At 45.9% G+C, this 13,968-nt stretch overlaps 1 protein-coding gene across 2 annotated transcripts in view; it reads right to left on the minus strand.

Moving 5' to 3' along the window:
• The window catches only part of LOC137353469 (trinucleotide repeat-containing gene 6B protein-like), a 187,473-nt gene extending 180,637 nt beyond the window's left edge, over positions 1 to 6,836 (minus strand). For both annotated transcript variants that reach the window (XM_068019787.1, XM_068019785.1), the window contains exon 1: positions 6,620 to 6,836. The gene's annotated coding sequence lies outside the window, so the exon portion shown is untranslated. The remainder of the gene's footprint in view (positions 1 to 6,619) is intronic.
• Positions 6,837 to 13,968: the final 7,132 nt, after the last annotated feature.

A 13,968-nucleotide genomic window follows, 5' to 3' on the forward strand; every position in this document is an offset into this window, starting at 1 on the left:
CTGAAGCTACTTAATCTTGGCTACAAATCAAAACCATGCTCAGTGATTACACTGATCCTCCTCAGAATCTCCACTCTGCTTGTACACTATGTGGGCTTTCACACAACCTTTTTCAAAGGCTCCAACTTCAAGAACTTCAGTGCGGATACAATGGGGCAAATGGCCTCCTTCTGCTCTGTAACAATTCTGAGATTCTGTGAAGAACGTTAATCTCAAGCCAACGAAATCTTTTAACCCAAGTTTACCCTTTTTTTTTGTAAAAAAAAGATGAAAAATTAAAATATAACTCAAGAGCACTATCCAGAATTTGGGCCAATGAACAGTTTTGTTCATTATTACTCTATTTCAATGATTTATTCAGCTGTAAGAAGACCTATGCTTTCATTCAGCCCTGTTGTCAAAATTGTTCTTATCAAAACTTGCATAAAAGCTTAACTTCAATAATTTGACAGGGGGTTAAGACCCAATTTGCATCTATACATCTGACATATGCAAACAGAAGTTACAAAATTATCAAACTAAAAAAGAGTTGAGAGTTATGTTAGTCAGGTAGCATAAACACACAATTATAATTCATTATTTAAAGTAGCAATGAGTAAGAGCTAGAAAGCTAAACTAAGCTTGTGACAAGTCAGTTAAATATACTATAACTGGAAAACATCTCCTAAGCTGCTGGATATCATGAAAGGTAAGTGGCCAAAGATGAGTAAGTCGAACGTACTTTTTTTTTTACACACATATACAGATACAGAAATAGGGAGAGCAATTACAAGTTCTTGTCAGGCAAATAAAACTTACTTGCAGCACACCAACTTTTCCTAAAATCTAACTACCTCCCAAATTCATTTAGTCCCACTAATTCACTCTCTAAACCTCCCTTTCTCATCTTTGAGGACTCTCCTTAAAACTTCTCCTAATATTCCCCTCTTTAGCAGTGTAATTTTCTGTCTGACTTCAATTCTGTGCAACACCTTGGTACATTTCTTATGTTGAAGATGCAATATGAACACAAGTTACTGTTAACAAGTGGGAAAGTACATTCCATCAGACGTATTACCATCCCTCATGCACGCACATAAATTCTCTGTGACCCTCTCCTATCAACACCTTCTCTTTTGTTACCTCTTTCCCTACCCCCACTTTATTTGCTTAAAACCTATTACATTTCTAATCTTTGCCAGTTCTGAAGAAGGGTCACTGACCTGAAACGTTAACTCTGCTTCTCTCTCCACAGATGCTGCCAGACCTGCTGAGTATTTCCAGCATTTCTTGTTTTTATTTCAGATTTCCAGCATTTGCAGTATTTTGCTTTTATTACATAAATTTGTCCCTGGACTCTGAATAACTTTTAGCATTGTTATTTCTACAGAATTATAAAAAAAAAGTTTAAACACCAACAGTGTAGACAGAAACAGCAAGTTACTCAACCCAACAATGTGAAGGAGCAGGATCAATATCCAAAAAGTTTAAATGATCAATGCATCTCTATAGATGTTGATTATGGATCCCGCAGAATGAAAGCCCTTTCGAACTTTGTGGAATTCATGTCTTGAGAGTGCAAAATCAATACTCCTCTTCCTATGTCACTCTCCACTTTTCAATTTCAAGTCTATCACCACTCTCCCCGGGACGATTCAAGACTAAATGGGTTCTAGGAAATCAGTTCTTCACAAGAAATTATATTTCCCATTTATTAATACTAACAGTAAGTTTGTTTTAATTTTTTTTTTAAGACAGGAATCAATCATCAGTCTTGGTATTGAGTCCCACGCATCAGCATGCTTAACATACATCTCTATTTTGGGCCACAGTGTGAACATACTTAAACACTGAACTGGTTCAGTGCATTTACTAGGGCACAAGAAGCAGCTGCCATTCCCATACCTTTCTTCTTCTTTTCTTTTGGGCCTCCTTATCTCGAGAGACAATGGATACGCGCCTGGAGGTGGTCAGTGGTTTGTGAAGCAGCGCCTGGAGTGGCTATAAAGGCCAATTCTGGAGTAACAGGCTCTTCCACAGGTGCTGCAGAGAAATTTGTTTGTTGGGGCTGTTGCACAGTTGGCTCTCCCCTTGCGCCTCTGTCTTTTTTCCTGCCAACTACTAAGTCTCTTCGACTCGCCACAATTTAGCCCTGTCTTTATGGCTGCCCGCCAGCTCTGGCGAATGCTGGCAACTGACTCCCACGACTTGTGATCAATGTCACACGATTTCATGTCGCGTTTGCAGACGTCTTTATAACGGAGACATGGACGGCCGGTGGGTCTGATACCAGTGGCGAGCTCGCTGTACAATGTGTCTTTGGGGATCCTGCCATCTTCCATGCGGCTCACATGGCCAAGCCATCTCAAGCGCCGCTGACTCAGTAGTGTGTATAAGCTGGGGATGTTGGCCGCTTCAAGGACTTCTGTGTTGGAGATATAGTCCTGCCACCTGATGCCAAGTATTCTCCGAAGGCAGCGAAGATGGAATGAATTGAGACGTCGCTCTTGGCTGGCATACGTTGTCCAGGCCTCGCTGCCGTAGAGCAAGGTACTGAGGACACAGGCCTGATACACTCGGACTTTTGTGTTCCGTGTCAGTGCGCCATTTTCCCACACTCTCTTGGCCAGTCTGAACATAGCAGTGGAAGCCTTACCCATGCGCTTGTTGATTTCTGCATCTAGAGACAGGTTACTGGTGATAGTTGAGCCTAGGTAGGTGAACTCTTGAACCACTTCCAGAGCGTGGTCGCCAATATTGATGGATGGAGCATTTCTGACATCCTGCCCCATGATGTTCGTTTTCTTGAGGCTGATGGTTAGGCCAAATTCATTGCAGGCAGACGCAAACCTGTCGATGAGACTCTGCAGGCATTCTTCAGTACATTAGGGGATTCATGCAAAAAGTAGAATTCAGCTAATCGCTGGAACACAGGAGGTGAGCTTTCTTGTTCTTGCAAGTATCATCAACGAACTTAGAAAGCACTTGCAAGACTTCAGGATGTGCAAATGCGCTTCACTAACACTGAAGTACATTTCAAAGTGTAGTCACTACTGTAATGCAGAGAAACACAGCAGACAATTCAGGCACAGCAAGCTCCCACAAATAGCATGGGGATAAATGATGAAATAACCTGTTTTAGTGGGGTTGGAAGGCAGTACTCCCCTGCTCTTCAAATAGTTCTATGGGATCTTTTACATCCACACGAGAGGGCTTATCTAAAAGACAACACCTTTGTCATGGCAGCACTCTTCAGTATTACACTGTAGCATCGTCCTAGATTATGTGCACAAGCTTCTAGAGTAGGGCGAAAACCCACAACCTTCTGACTCAGAGGCAGGATACTCACCAAATCAAAGTTAGTATCCCAAAAGCAGTTATCAACACTCCAAGAAAAATACAACTATAAGCTTAAAGGTTTGTTTTATAGGTTTCATTTTTTTTAAACCGCGTTAATAATAGTCCTTGCTCTGATGCACAAAACATCCTAAGTGAACAGGTGCATAATCAGTTACCTTCAAGTAGTACAACAGCACACTGGATTCACTCTGCAGCTTACCTTTGCTATGAAGTACACAACCTACATGATAGAACTCTTGCACTCACTAGATCTCTGCCTCCATCCCAAACAAACCTCATGAGATTGAAAACACAAATGTTTGATGTATGGAAGCACGATGGTGCTTCATTCAAAAAGGGCAAGTCATTACTTGTGGCAATAAAAAACTGCATGTGCATGGCCAGTTAGCAAGGGGCTTGGTTTGTGGGTGCCTTTCTCCCCACTTTCTTTCTTTCAGTATTTTCATCGACCATTGCTCACTCACTCTCTCTATTCCTATACTTACTCATGCTCTGAACTCCATGTGACCTTGTTCAGAAGCCAGTACTTTCACCACCTCCAGGACTTGTCAAAATACAAAAACTGAGATACTCGGGCAGCAAACTGCATTGCACCCAGTAAATGTACAAACTCAGATTTGTCAAGTTCTGTCAAAACACTTTGTCTTACAGATTTGGTGCACAAAATCTTTAATTGAAAATCTAGGCAGGCTGAATTCAACTGAAGCAGAAATTCACTTTTACTTCTTAAAAATCAAATTTTCCAATCTGGAGTTGATAAAGTTTCCTTGTTTCAATCACTTTTAGCCAAAAGTAAAACTTTGCATCAATGGGTAAAAGGGGAAATATTTCTGCTTTGAATTTGTCTCAGATTCCATGTTGAATATTTCCTTTAATCAACTTTCGCCTTGATCTAGATAAGAGGAAGTATTTAATACTGCAAACCTGTACAGGGTACTGTAGCTGAGCGGTTATGTTACTGAGCTAATAATCCAGAGACATGAGTTCAAATCTTACCATAGCAGCTCAGGAATTCAGTTAATTAAATAAATCTGGAATAAAAAAGCTAGTATCAGTAACGCTGAAAAAAGAAATGATCGGTTTACAAGAAAAAATCATCTGGTCCACCAAACATCCTTTAGGGAAGGAAATCTGCCATCCTTACCTGGTCTGGCCAATGTGTGATTCCAGACCCACAGCAATGTGGTTGACTATTAACCGCCCTCTGAAATGCTTATTAGGTGAGCCACTCAGTTGCTTCAAAACTGCTATAAAAAAAACTATAATCCAGACAGTAGCAGTTCATGATGGCAGATCACCACCACCTTCTCAAGGGCAATTAGAGACGGGCAATAAATGCTTGCCATGCCAGTGACGTTCACATTCCATGAATAATTTTTAAAAAAAAGTCTGCTGAGCTTTATTGACATTTTCAGTTTATATTTCTCTAACTTACATACCTGAAGTAAACTCAAACAATCTTTTACATTTTATTAATTAGGTAACTTTAGATACCAGTCAAATTTGTAAAAACAAATGTAGCACGCAGTACTAACTCACAGCAGCAGGAGGCAGCCAGAGGTGAAACACTGAGAATGATGCACTCGTTAGCTTTGGACTTGCCTCTGAATTTATAGTTGTTCTATTCCTGGCCCAGAACAACTTTTCAACCACAAAGCTGCCCTTGATTACAAAGGATGTGTCCAACACCAGCCGATATACCACAATCCGGACTCACTACAATAATAATAATTCCCGGCGAGGAGTTGGGGGGGGGGCGAGGAGTTGGGGGGGGGGGGGGGAGGAGTGGGGGGGGGGGCGAGGAGTGGGGGGGGGGGCGAGGAGTGGGGGGGGGGCGAGGAGTGGGGGGGGGGCGAGGAGTGGGGGGGGGGGCGAGGAGTGGGGGGGGGGGCGAGGAGTGGGGGGGGGGGCGAGGAGTGGGGGGGGGGGCGAGGAGTGGGGGGGGGGCGAGGAGTGGGGGGGGGGAGAAGAGTGGGGGGGGGGAGAAGAGTGGGGGGGGGAGAAGAGTGGGGGGGGGAGAAGAGTGGGGGGGGGAGAAGAGTGGGGGGGGGAGAAGAGTGGGGGGGGGAGAAGAGTGGGGGGGGAGAAGAGTGGGGGGGGGAGAAGTGGGGGGGGGAGAAGAGTGGGGGGGGGGAGAAGTGGGGGGGGGAGAAGTGGGGGGGGGAGAAGTGGGGGGGGGAGAAGTGGGGGGGGGGAGAAGTGGGGGGGGGGGAGAAGTGGGGGGGGGGGAGAAGTGGGGGGGGGGGGAGAAGTGGGGGGGGGGGGAGAAGTGGGGGGGGGGGGGAGAAGTGGGGGGGGGGGGAGAAGTGGGGGGGGGGGGAGAAGTGGGGGGGGGGGGAGAAGTGGGGGGGGGGGAGAAGTGGGGGGGGGGAGAAGTGTGGGGGGGGGAGAAGAGTGGGGGGGGGAGAAGAGTGGGGGGGGGAGAAGAGTGGGGGGGGGAGAAGAGTGGGGGGGGGAGAAGAGTGGGGGGGGGAGAAGAGTGGGGGGGGGAGAAGAGTGGGGGGGGGAGAAGAGTGGGGGGGGGGAGGAGTGGGGGGGGGGAGGAGTGGGGGGGGGGGAGAAGTGGGGGGGGGGGAGAAGTGGGGGGGGGGGGAAGTGGGGGGGGGGAGAAGTGGGGGGGGGAGAAGTGGGGGGGGGAGAAGTGGAGGGGGGGAGAAGTGGGGGGGGGGGGAGAAGTGTGGGGGGGGGGGAGAAGTGTGGGGGGGGGGGAGAAGTGTGGGGGGGGGGGAGAAGTGTGGGGGGGGGGGGAGAAGTGTGGGGGGGGGGAGAAGTGTGGGGGGGGGGAGAAGTGTGGGGGGGGGGAGAAGTGTGGGGGGGGGGAGAAGTGTGGGGGGGGGGAGAAGTGTGGGGGGGGGGGAGAAGTGTGGGGGGGGGGGAGAAGTGTGGGGGGGGAGAAGTGTGGGGGGGGGAGAAGTGTGGGGGGGGGAGAAGTGTGGGGGGGGGGAGAAGTGTGGGGGGGGGGAGAAGTGTGGGGGGGGGAAGTGTGGGGGGGGGGAAGTGTGGGGGGGGGAAGTGTGGGGGGGGGGAAGTGTGGGGGGGGGAAGTGTGGGGGGGAAAGGGGGGGGAAGTGTGGGGGGGAAAGGGGGGGGAAAGGAGGGGGATGGGCAATGCCAGCCCAGGGGAGGGGGAGGGGCAAATGCCAGCTCAGGGGACGGAAATAACTGACAGACCTGAAGTAAGGTGCTTGGAGTCCTGGGTGGATAAATTGCCAATCGGAACCTCATTAACTCCCTTCCCCAGCCACAAACTCCTCATAAACAAACACTGGCCTCAGACTCACCGCGAATCGCGGCACCCGCAGAATCTTCTGGAACTGTGTCCTGTCGCAGCCGCGCTCCCGATTATCCCATTGACTCCCAAGGTCTTCAAACCCACTCCTTCTCCTCAGGAATTTTCTCTCCTCACTCCGCAACACCGAAAAGGGGAGGGAATTCGCCAGAAAACTTTCTCGGCGAGCATCACAACACAACACAACACAACTCCGCCACTGAGCAACGCCCCTCTACCGCGGCAATGGCTGCTATTGGTTCCCTTGCGGCCGCCTTCCATTCACTTCTAACATATCATTGGATAAAAGCAACGTCCGTCAAATGGAGCCTCTTCATTTAATGGCTAAACGCTACGTCCATCACATATCCCCGCCCATCATCATAAGTGATTGGGTACTGTTGTGTCACTCAAACAATCTCCCCGCCTTTCCCTACGTCACCATTACCTCATCCAGAGTTCGACATACGATTGGAGAATGTAGCTGACAATCAAAGCGAAAGATTGGATGACAGAAACGTCAATCAAACCTCATGCTCCGTCTTTTGCGTGTGCTCTGGATAACGTTTTCCATTGGTCAACACTGCCATTACCTCATTCAAATCTCACAAGCGTATAGGCTAAAACAGCCGTCAATCAAATAAATAAATAACCCGCCCCCTCCGCCCAGGCTCTACAGCTATTGGCTCCCTGGCCATCATCTTGCCTGGAATGGGATAACGAAATGGTCGAAGGAGATGTCAATCAAAGGAGGATCCGCCCTACTCTTTTCCTAGCCTCTGGGCCTTGCTCTGGCAGCTGCCTGGCTCTTAAGTGGATGTTTTTCCAGCTTCTAATTCAGAGGGGAAAAATACAACATAGGAGTCCAGTAGAGGGCAGTGGATAATAGAAGTTTACATGGAACATTCCCTTCTATAAAGACTTTACATAAATTGAACAATCACCTTAATGCTCTTTAAAAGTTTAAAATAAATTTATTGTGTCCCAGCTTTGTGAGCTGAGAAAAGCAACGCAGGAGGGAGTTTTATTATATAAATGTATTAATAAATAATGTACCAAAGCATTTTACAGTCACTGAATTATTTTTGAAGTGCTGTAATGTAGGGTACAATGTGATAACGGTCAGATCATCCATTTTAGCAAGGCTGTTGAGGGATAAATATTGGCCAGGACACCAGCAATGCAAAAGCAAAAACACTGCAGGTGCTGGGAATCTGAAATAAAAGCAGTATTGTGTTGGAAATGCTCAGGCAGGTCTAGCAGCATCTATGGAGAGAGAAACAGTTAATGTTTCAAGTCTCAAGAACATAAGAAATAGAAGCTGAATAGACCATTCAGCCCCTCGAGCCTGCTCCACCATTCAGATCTACCTCGACTCAACTTCCCACCCAATCGCCATATCCCTCGGTTCCCTTCGTGTCCGCAAATCTATCGCTCTTAATCTTGAATGTACTCGACGACTGAACATCCACAGCTCTCTCAGGAACAGAATTCCAAAGATTCACAACCCTCTGAGTGAAGAAATTTCTCCTCATCTCAGTCCTAAATGGCTGACCGCTTATCCTGGGACTTGGACCCCCAGTTCTAGACTCTCCAGTCTGGGGAAACAGCCTCTGAGCATCTAACAGAAAATGCTGGAAATACACAGGTCAGGCAGCATCTGAGGAGAGAGAAATAGAGTTAACATTTCAGGTCTGTGTGACCTTTCATCAGAACTGGCAAAAGTTAGAAATGTAATAGGGTTTTGAGCAAGTAAAGTGGGGGGGGGGGGAGAAAGAACATAAGGGAAGGTCTGTAATAGGGTGAAGGGTAGGAGAGATTAAATGATAAAAGGTTTCACAGTGCTTTTTGTGCTCTCTCAATCATCAACAAAGTGATGGAAAGTGTCATGGACAGCATTGAGCTCAGTTTGGGTTCTGCCAGGGCCACTCAGCTCCTGACCTCATTACAGCCTTGGTCCAAACATGGACAAAAGAGTTGAACTCAAAAGCTGAGGTGAGAAAGACTGCCCTTAACATCAAGGCAGCATTTGACCGAGTGTGGGATCAAGGAGCCCTAGAAAGACTGGAGTCAATGGGAATCGGGGAAACCTCTCCACTGGTTGGAGTCATACCTAGCTCAAAGGACGATGGTTGTGGTTGTTGGAGGTCAATCATCTCAGCCCCAGGACATCACTGCAGGAGTTCCTCAGGGTAGTGTCCTAGGCCCAAACATCTTCAGCGGCTTCATCAATGACCTTCTGTCCATCATAAGGTCAGAAGTGGGAATGTTTGCTGATGATTGCTCAATGTTCAGCACCATTTACAACTCCTCAGATACCAAAGCAGCCCATGTACATATACAACAAGACCTGGACAACATTCAGGCTTGGGCTGAGAAGTGGCAAGTTACATTCACGCCACACAAGTGCCAGGCAACAACCACCCACCACCTTCAACATTCTCTCCCTCCACACTGACACGCAGTGGCAGCAGTGTGTATCAAATGTAAGATGCACTGTAACAACTTGCCAAGGCTCCTTTGACAACACCTTCCAAACCTCTACTACCTAGAAACACAAGGGCAGCAGATGCATGGGAACACCACCACTTGCACATTCCCCTCCAAGTCACACACCATCCTGACTTGGAACTATATCGTCGTTCCTTCACTGTCACTGGATCAAAATCCTGGAGCTCCCTTCCGAACAGCACTGTGGGTGTACCTACACTCCATAGACTGCAGCGGTTCAAGAAGGCAACTCAACACCATCTTCTCAAGGGCAATTAGGGTAGGGTAATAAATGTTGGCCTAGCCAGCGACGCCCTCATCCTGTGAAAGAGTATAAAAAAAACAGGTAGATTTACAGTTATGAAGAGAGGTCTGAGATACTGGAACTATTTTCACGAGCATAGAAAGCTGAGGAGATTTAATAGACTTTTTCCAAGCAATTGTATCTGTCTCCTTGTGATAAAGATCAGATACAAATGTTTGGAGGTAGTCTATTAAATCTCCTTACCTTCTGTGCCCGTGAAAGTAGTTCCACAATCTCAAATCTCTCTTCACAATCTCCTCCCAGCATTACATCTTTAAAATTCTCATCCTTGTTTTCAAATCTCTCCATTGCCTCAGCACTCCCTATCTTTGTAACCTCCTCCAGCTCTCCAACCCTCTAAGATCACTGCACATTCCTAATTTTAATTGCACCACCATTGGCGGCTGTGCCTTCAGCTGCCAAGGCCCTAAACTCTGGAATTTCCTCCCTAAACTTCTCTGTCTTTCTCTCCTCCTTTAAGATGCTCCTTAAAATCTGCGTCTTTCACCAGGTTTTTGGCCACCTGCCCTAACATCTCCTTATGTGGCTCGGTGCCAAATTTTATTTGATAATGCTGCTGTAAAGTACATTTTAATATGTTAAAGGTGCTTTATAAATGTTGCTGTTGTTGAATCTATGCTACATTGTCCCTATACGCCATTTACATAATCTATGAAATGTCATAGAATTGTAGAAATTACAACATAGGAGGGCATTAAGTGCTTTAGCTTTTCAACTGAAGCTATCTACTTTAATTTCATTTCCCTGTCCATTTCAAATACATATCCAATTCCCTTTAACTGAAGTTACAGTCTCTGCCTCAGTAAAGCATTCTCTACTCCTCTGAAAATAATTCTTCCGACTTCCCCCTTGGTTTTTCTAGTGATAATCCTGGTTCTATTCCTCGTTGTTACAAATTCACCAACTGGCGAAGCAATCTTTCATTGTTAATGGTCCGAAAACTTTTCATAATTTTAAAAGCCTCCAATAGGTCTCCCCTTAACCCCCGAAGGCTCAATAATAGCACTCTCATAAGCCCAAGGTTGTGGGTTCAAGTCCCACCCCAGATATTCCATCTTTCCTATTGTTTCAACATTGGTGGTATGTATCCTGGACTATTCAGGTTGCTAACTGGTTGGGTAAGTGACCTTCCTGCCTCCATCTGCCCTGCCTGGTCAAACAGCCATTTTTTCCCCCATCTACAACATCTTTAGAACAAAGTGTTCAAAGAAAATGAAAAAACACACCACTTTTTTAATGCTCTTATGATTTTTGTCCTGGTTTGCTCGCAGGAGTGTCCGGGAGATTAACTTTTCATTGTTGTGATCACTTCCGAGAGATGGGTTTCCTATTCTTTTGTGATCCCAAAGGACATTCAGTTGCTAAAATGCATGGCCAACATCTCAATGTTCCAACAAGCTGTATTACACAGAGTCTACAGCACAGAAACAGGCCATTTGCTCAACAGGTCCATGCTCCACACAAACCACCTCCCACCCCTCCTCATCTCACCCTATCAGCATATCCTTCTACTCCTTTTATCCTCTTGTGTTTATCTAACTTCCCCTTAAATGCCATTGACCTCAACCACTCCCTGTGGTAGCGGGTTCCACATTCTCACCACTCTCTGGGGAAAGAAGTTTCTCCTCAATTTCCTATTGGGTTTATTAGTGACTATCTTATATTTATGTCCCCTAGTTCTGGTATCACAAGCGGAAACATTTTCTGTATGTCTACCATATCAAACATTTTCATAATCTTAAAGACCTCCGTCAGGTCATATCTCAGCCTTTGCTTTTCTGGAGAAAAAAGCCCCAGCCTGTTCAATCTTTCCTGGTGGGTTATGACCTCTCAGTTATGGTATTATCCTGGTAAATCTTTTTTGCACCTTCTTCAGCCCTCTTTATCCTTTATTTGGGTTGTAGTTTGTCGTCTTGTGCCTGTGATTCCATATATGAACGGTTCCCAATCAGACATGTTCCTGGACCTGGGGGGTAGACAGAAAACAAAGTTCAGGAGTTACCCTACAGGCCACCCCCTACACACCACCCAGAAGGGTTGCCAACTATAGCTATTCATTTTCCTGGAGGTTTTATCACATGATCTGCAGCTTCCAACAGTCCCGCCCAGTCAAACTGTCATTATTTTCCTCCATCTCTAATATTTTTAAACTAATAAACAAAAAATATGTCAAGGAGAATGGCAAAAACACAGTTTTATTTTTGATCTCTCTGTAACATTTAGGCAGCAGTGTCCTAGAGATTAATCTTCCATTCCTGGAGATGCCAGGGCAATCCTGGAGGGTTGGTAATCCTCATCCTACTGGACTCCATTCATCTCCCTAGTAACAGTATGAGATTAAGCCAGTCTGTTTGCAACCTCGGTGTCACATTTGACCCTGAAATGAGCTTCCAACCTTGTATTCGTTCCATCACTAATACCACCTATTTCCACCTCTGTAACATCGCCCAACTTTGCTCCTGTCTCAGCTCACCTGCTGCTGCAACCCTTACTCATGTTTTCATGACCTCGAGATTTGACTATTCAAATACACTCCTGGCTAGTTTACAACATTCTACTCTCTGTAAACTTGAAGTCATCCAAAACTCTGCTGCCTGTGTCTTAACTCACACCAAGTCCTATTCCTCTATCACCCCTGTGCTTACTGACCTGCAGTGGCTCCCGGTCACGCAATATCTTGATTTTAAAATTCTCGTCCTTGTTTCAAATGCATCCAAGTCCTCCCCACCCCTCCCTGTCTCCGTAATCTTCTCCAGCCCCACAATCCTGCTAGATATCTGCCTTTTGCGCATCCCTGATTTTAATTGTTTCACCATTGGTGGCTCTGCCTTAGCTGCCTAGGACCCAAGCTCTGCAATTCCCTCCCTAAACCCCTCTGTCTCTCGATCTCGCTTTCCTCCTTTAAGACACTCCCTTAAAAACAACCTTTTTGACCAAGCTTTTGGTCATCTGACCTAATATATCCTTTTATAGGTCAGTGTCATACTTTGTTTTATAATGCTCCTATAAAGTGCCTTGAGATGTTTTATTACATTAAATGCGCTATATAAATATAAGCTGTTGTTGTGGGTGACTTGCTCCACTAGGAGGAGCCTGTCAGCCAGGCCACTGGCCAACCTCTTGATGCATGGTTTAGCGAGACCTTAGAGGCGAGGGAGAGATAAATATCCTAATGAAAGTAAATGAATAAGCTGGCAACCAGAGTCTGAAGCACAAAAGCCTCATAAGGTTTGCTGTTGAAAACTCTTCCTCCCACTCCTTTTGGTTGCCATGGTTTTAGTTTGGTGCATTCTTCATGTTGCATTGCTAAAAGCCACCAGGTGGCACTCTTAGAATGATATTACACCTGAGGTGGAGATGATCACTTTCAAAGTTGTTGTTGGTTTAAAGGGCTTGTTGGACTGAGATATCTTTCGCTCAGATATCTTCGTTCCCTTCCATTGGGCAACCTCCATGGCATAATGTGCTAGGGTGTGTGTAATCAGTGTTAAGTACAGGTCATTTAAACTCCAATACATGCTCCTGCAATGGAGACAGGAATTCTATCACATACAGCTCTGGAATTCCCTCCATAAACCTCCCCACCTCTCTCTCATCCTTTAAGATGCTCCTTAAAACCTACCTCTTTGACCAAGCTTTTGGTCACCTGCCCTAATGTCTCCTTATGTGGCTCGGTGCCAAATATTGTTCAATAATCACCCCCAGAAAGCCCCTTGGGATGTTGTACTATCTTAAAAATGCTATATAAATGCAAGTTTTTGTTGTTGATGACTCTGGGTTTTATTTCCCTGCCACTAAGGAAGGGGAAATGCTGGTCGCTGAAAGACTGTTGTTGACATGAGTAAGATTTTGCTAAGATGTTAAGAATTTTGAGTGTGTTGCAGAGAGCAGGTGCATCTGAGTGCTGATAAAGAGAGCTGGGTGTGACAGGATCTGTTTCCAAAGGGAATGTTGAATGATATTGAAATGTAAATACAATTGTATTTAATATTGATTACCCTAGTGCATTATGCTCTTGCGGTTTTCCAACAGAGACCTACCAATCCCAGTGGTACCACCGTGAGGAGGCATGAAACAAAGTCCCAGAAGGAAAGGGGATGACGTTAGGGTTGGGTGAGACTCACAGTCCCAACCGCAGCTTCTCTTTCTCAACATCCATTTCCCAAAAGCTGGGCAACGGTTGCCAGTGATGGTGCATGGTATCAGATGCAGCATTGCCAATTTCTGACAGGTTCAAAACCAAACAACGGAGAATTACATATAATTTACAGCAGCAAAACAGGCCATTGGGCCCAACTAGCGTATGCCAGAGTTTCTGTTCCACAAGACCCTCCTCCCCACCCCCTCGCTCCATCTAAACCCAGGGGCAGGAGGTGAGAGCTGCGAGGTTTTGTCTGCTGGTGATTAAAATGAATAACAATCCTGACTCACTGCTTAAAACATCCATGTCAGGAGTAACAATCAAACTGTTGGCTGCCTGCTTACAGTTTAGAAATTTGCAGACATGCCCACTCAAAAAAAGGAAAAAAATCATGCATTTCTATAGC

Source organism: Heterodontus francisci, chromosome 41 (assembly GCF_036365525.1).
Source record: "Heterodontus francisci isolate sHetFra1 chromosome 41, sHetFra1.hap1, whole genome shotgun sequence".
Taxonomy (NCBI): domain Eukaryota; kingdom Metazoa; phylum Chordata; class Chondrichthyes; order Heterodontiformes; family Heterodontidae; genus Heterodontus; species Heterodontus francisci.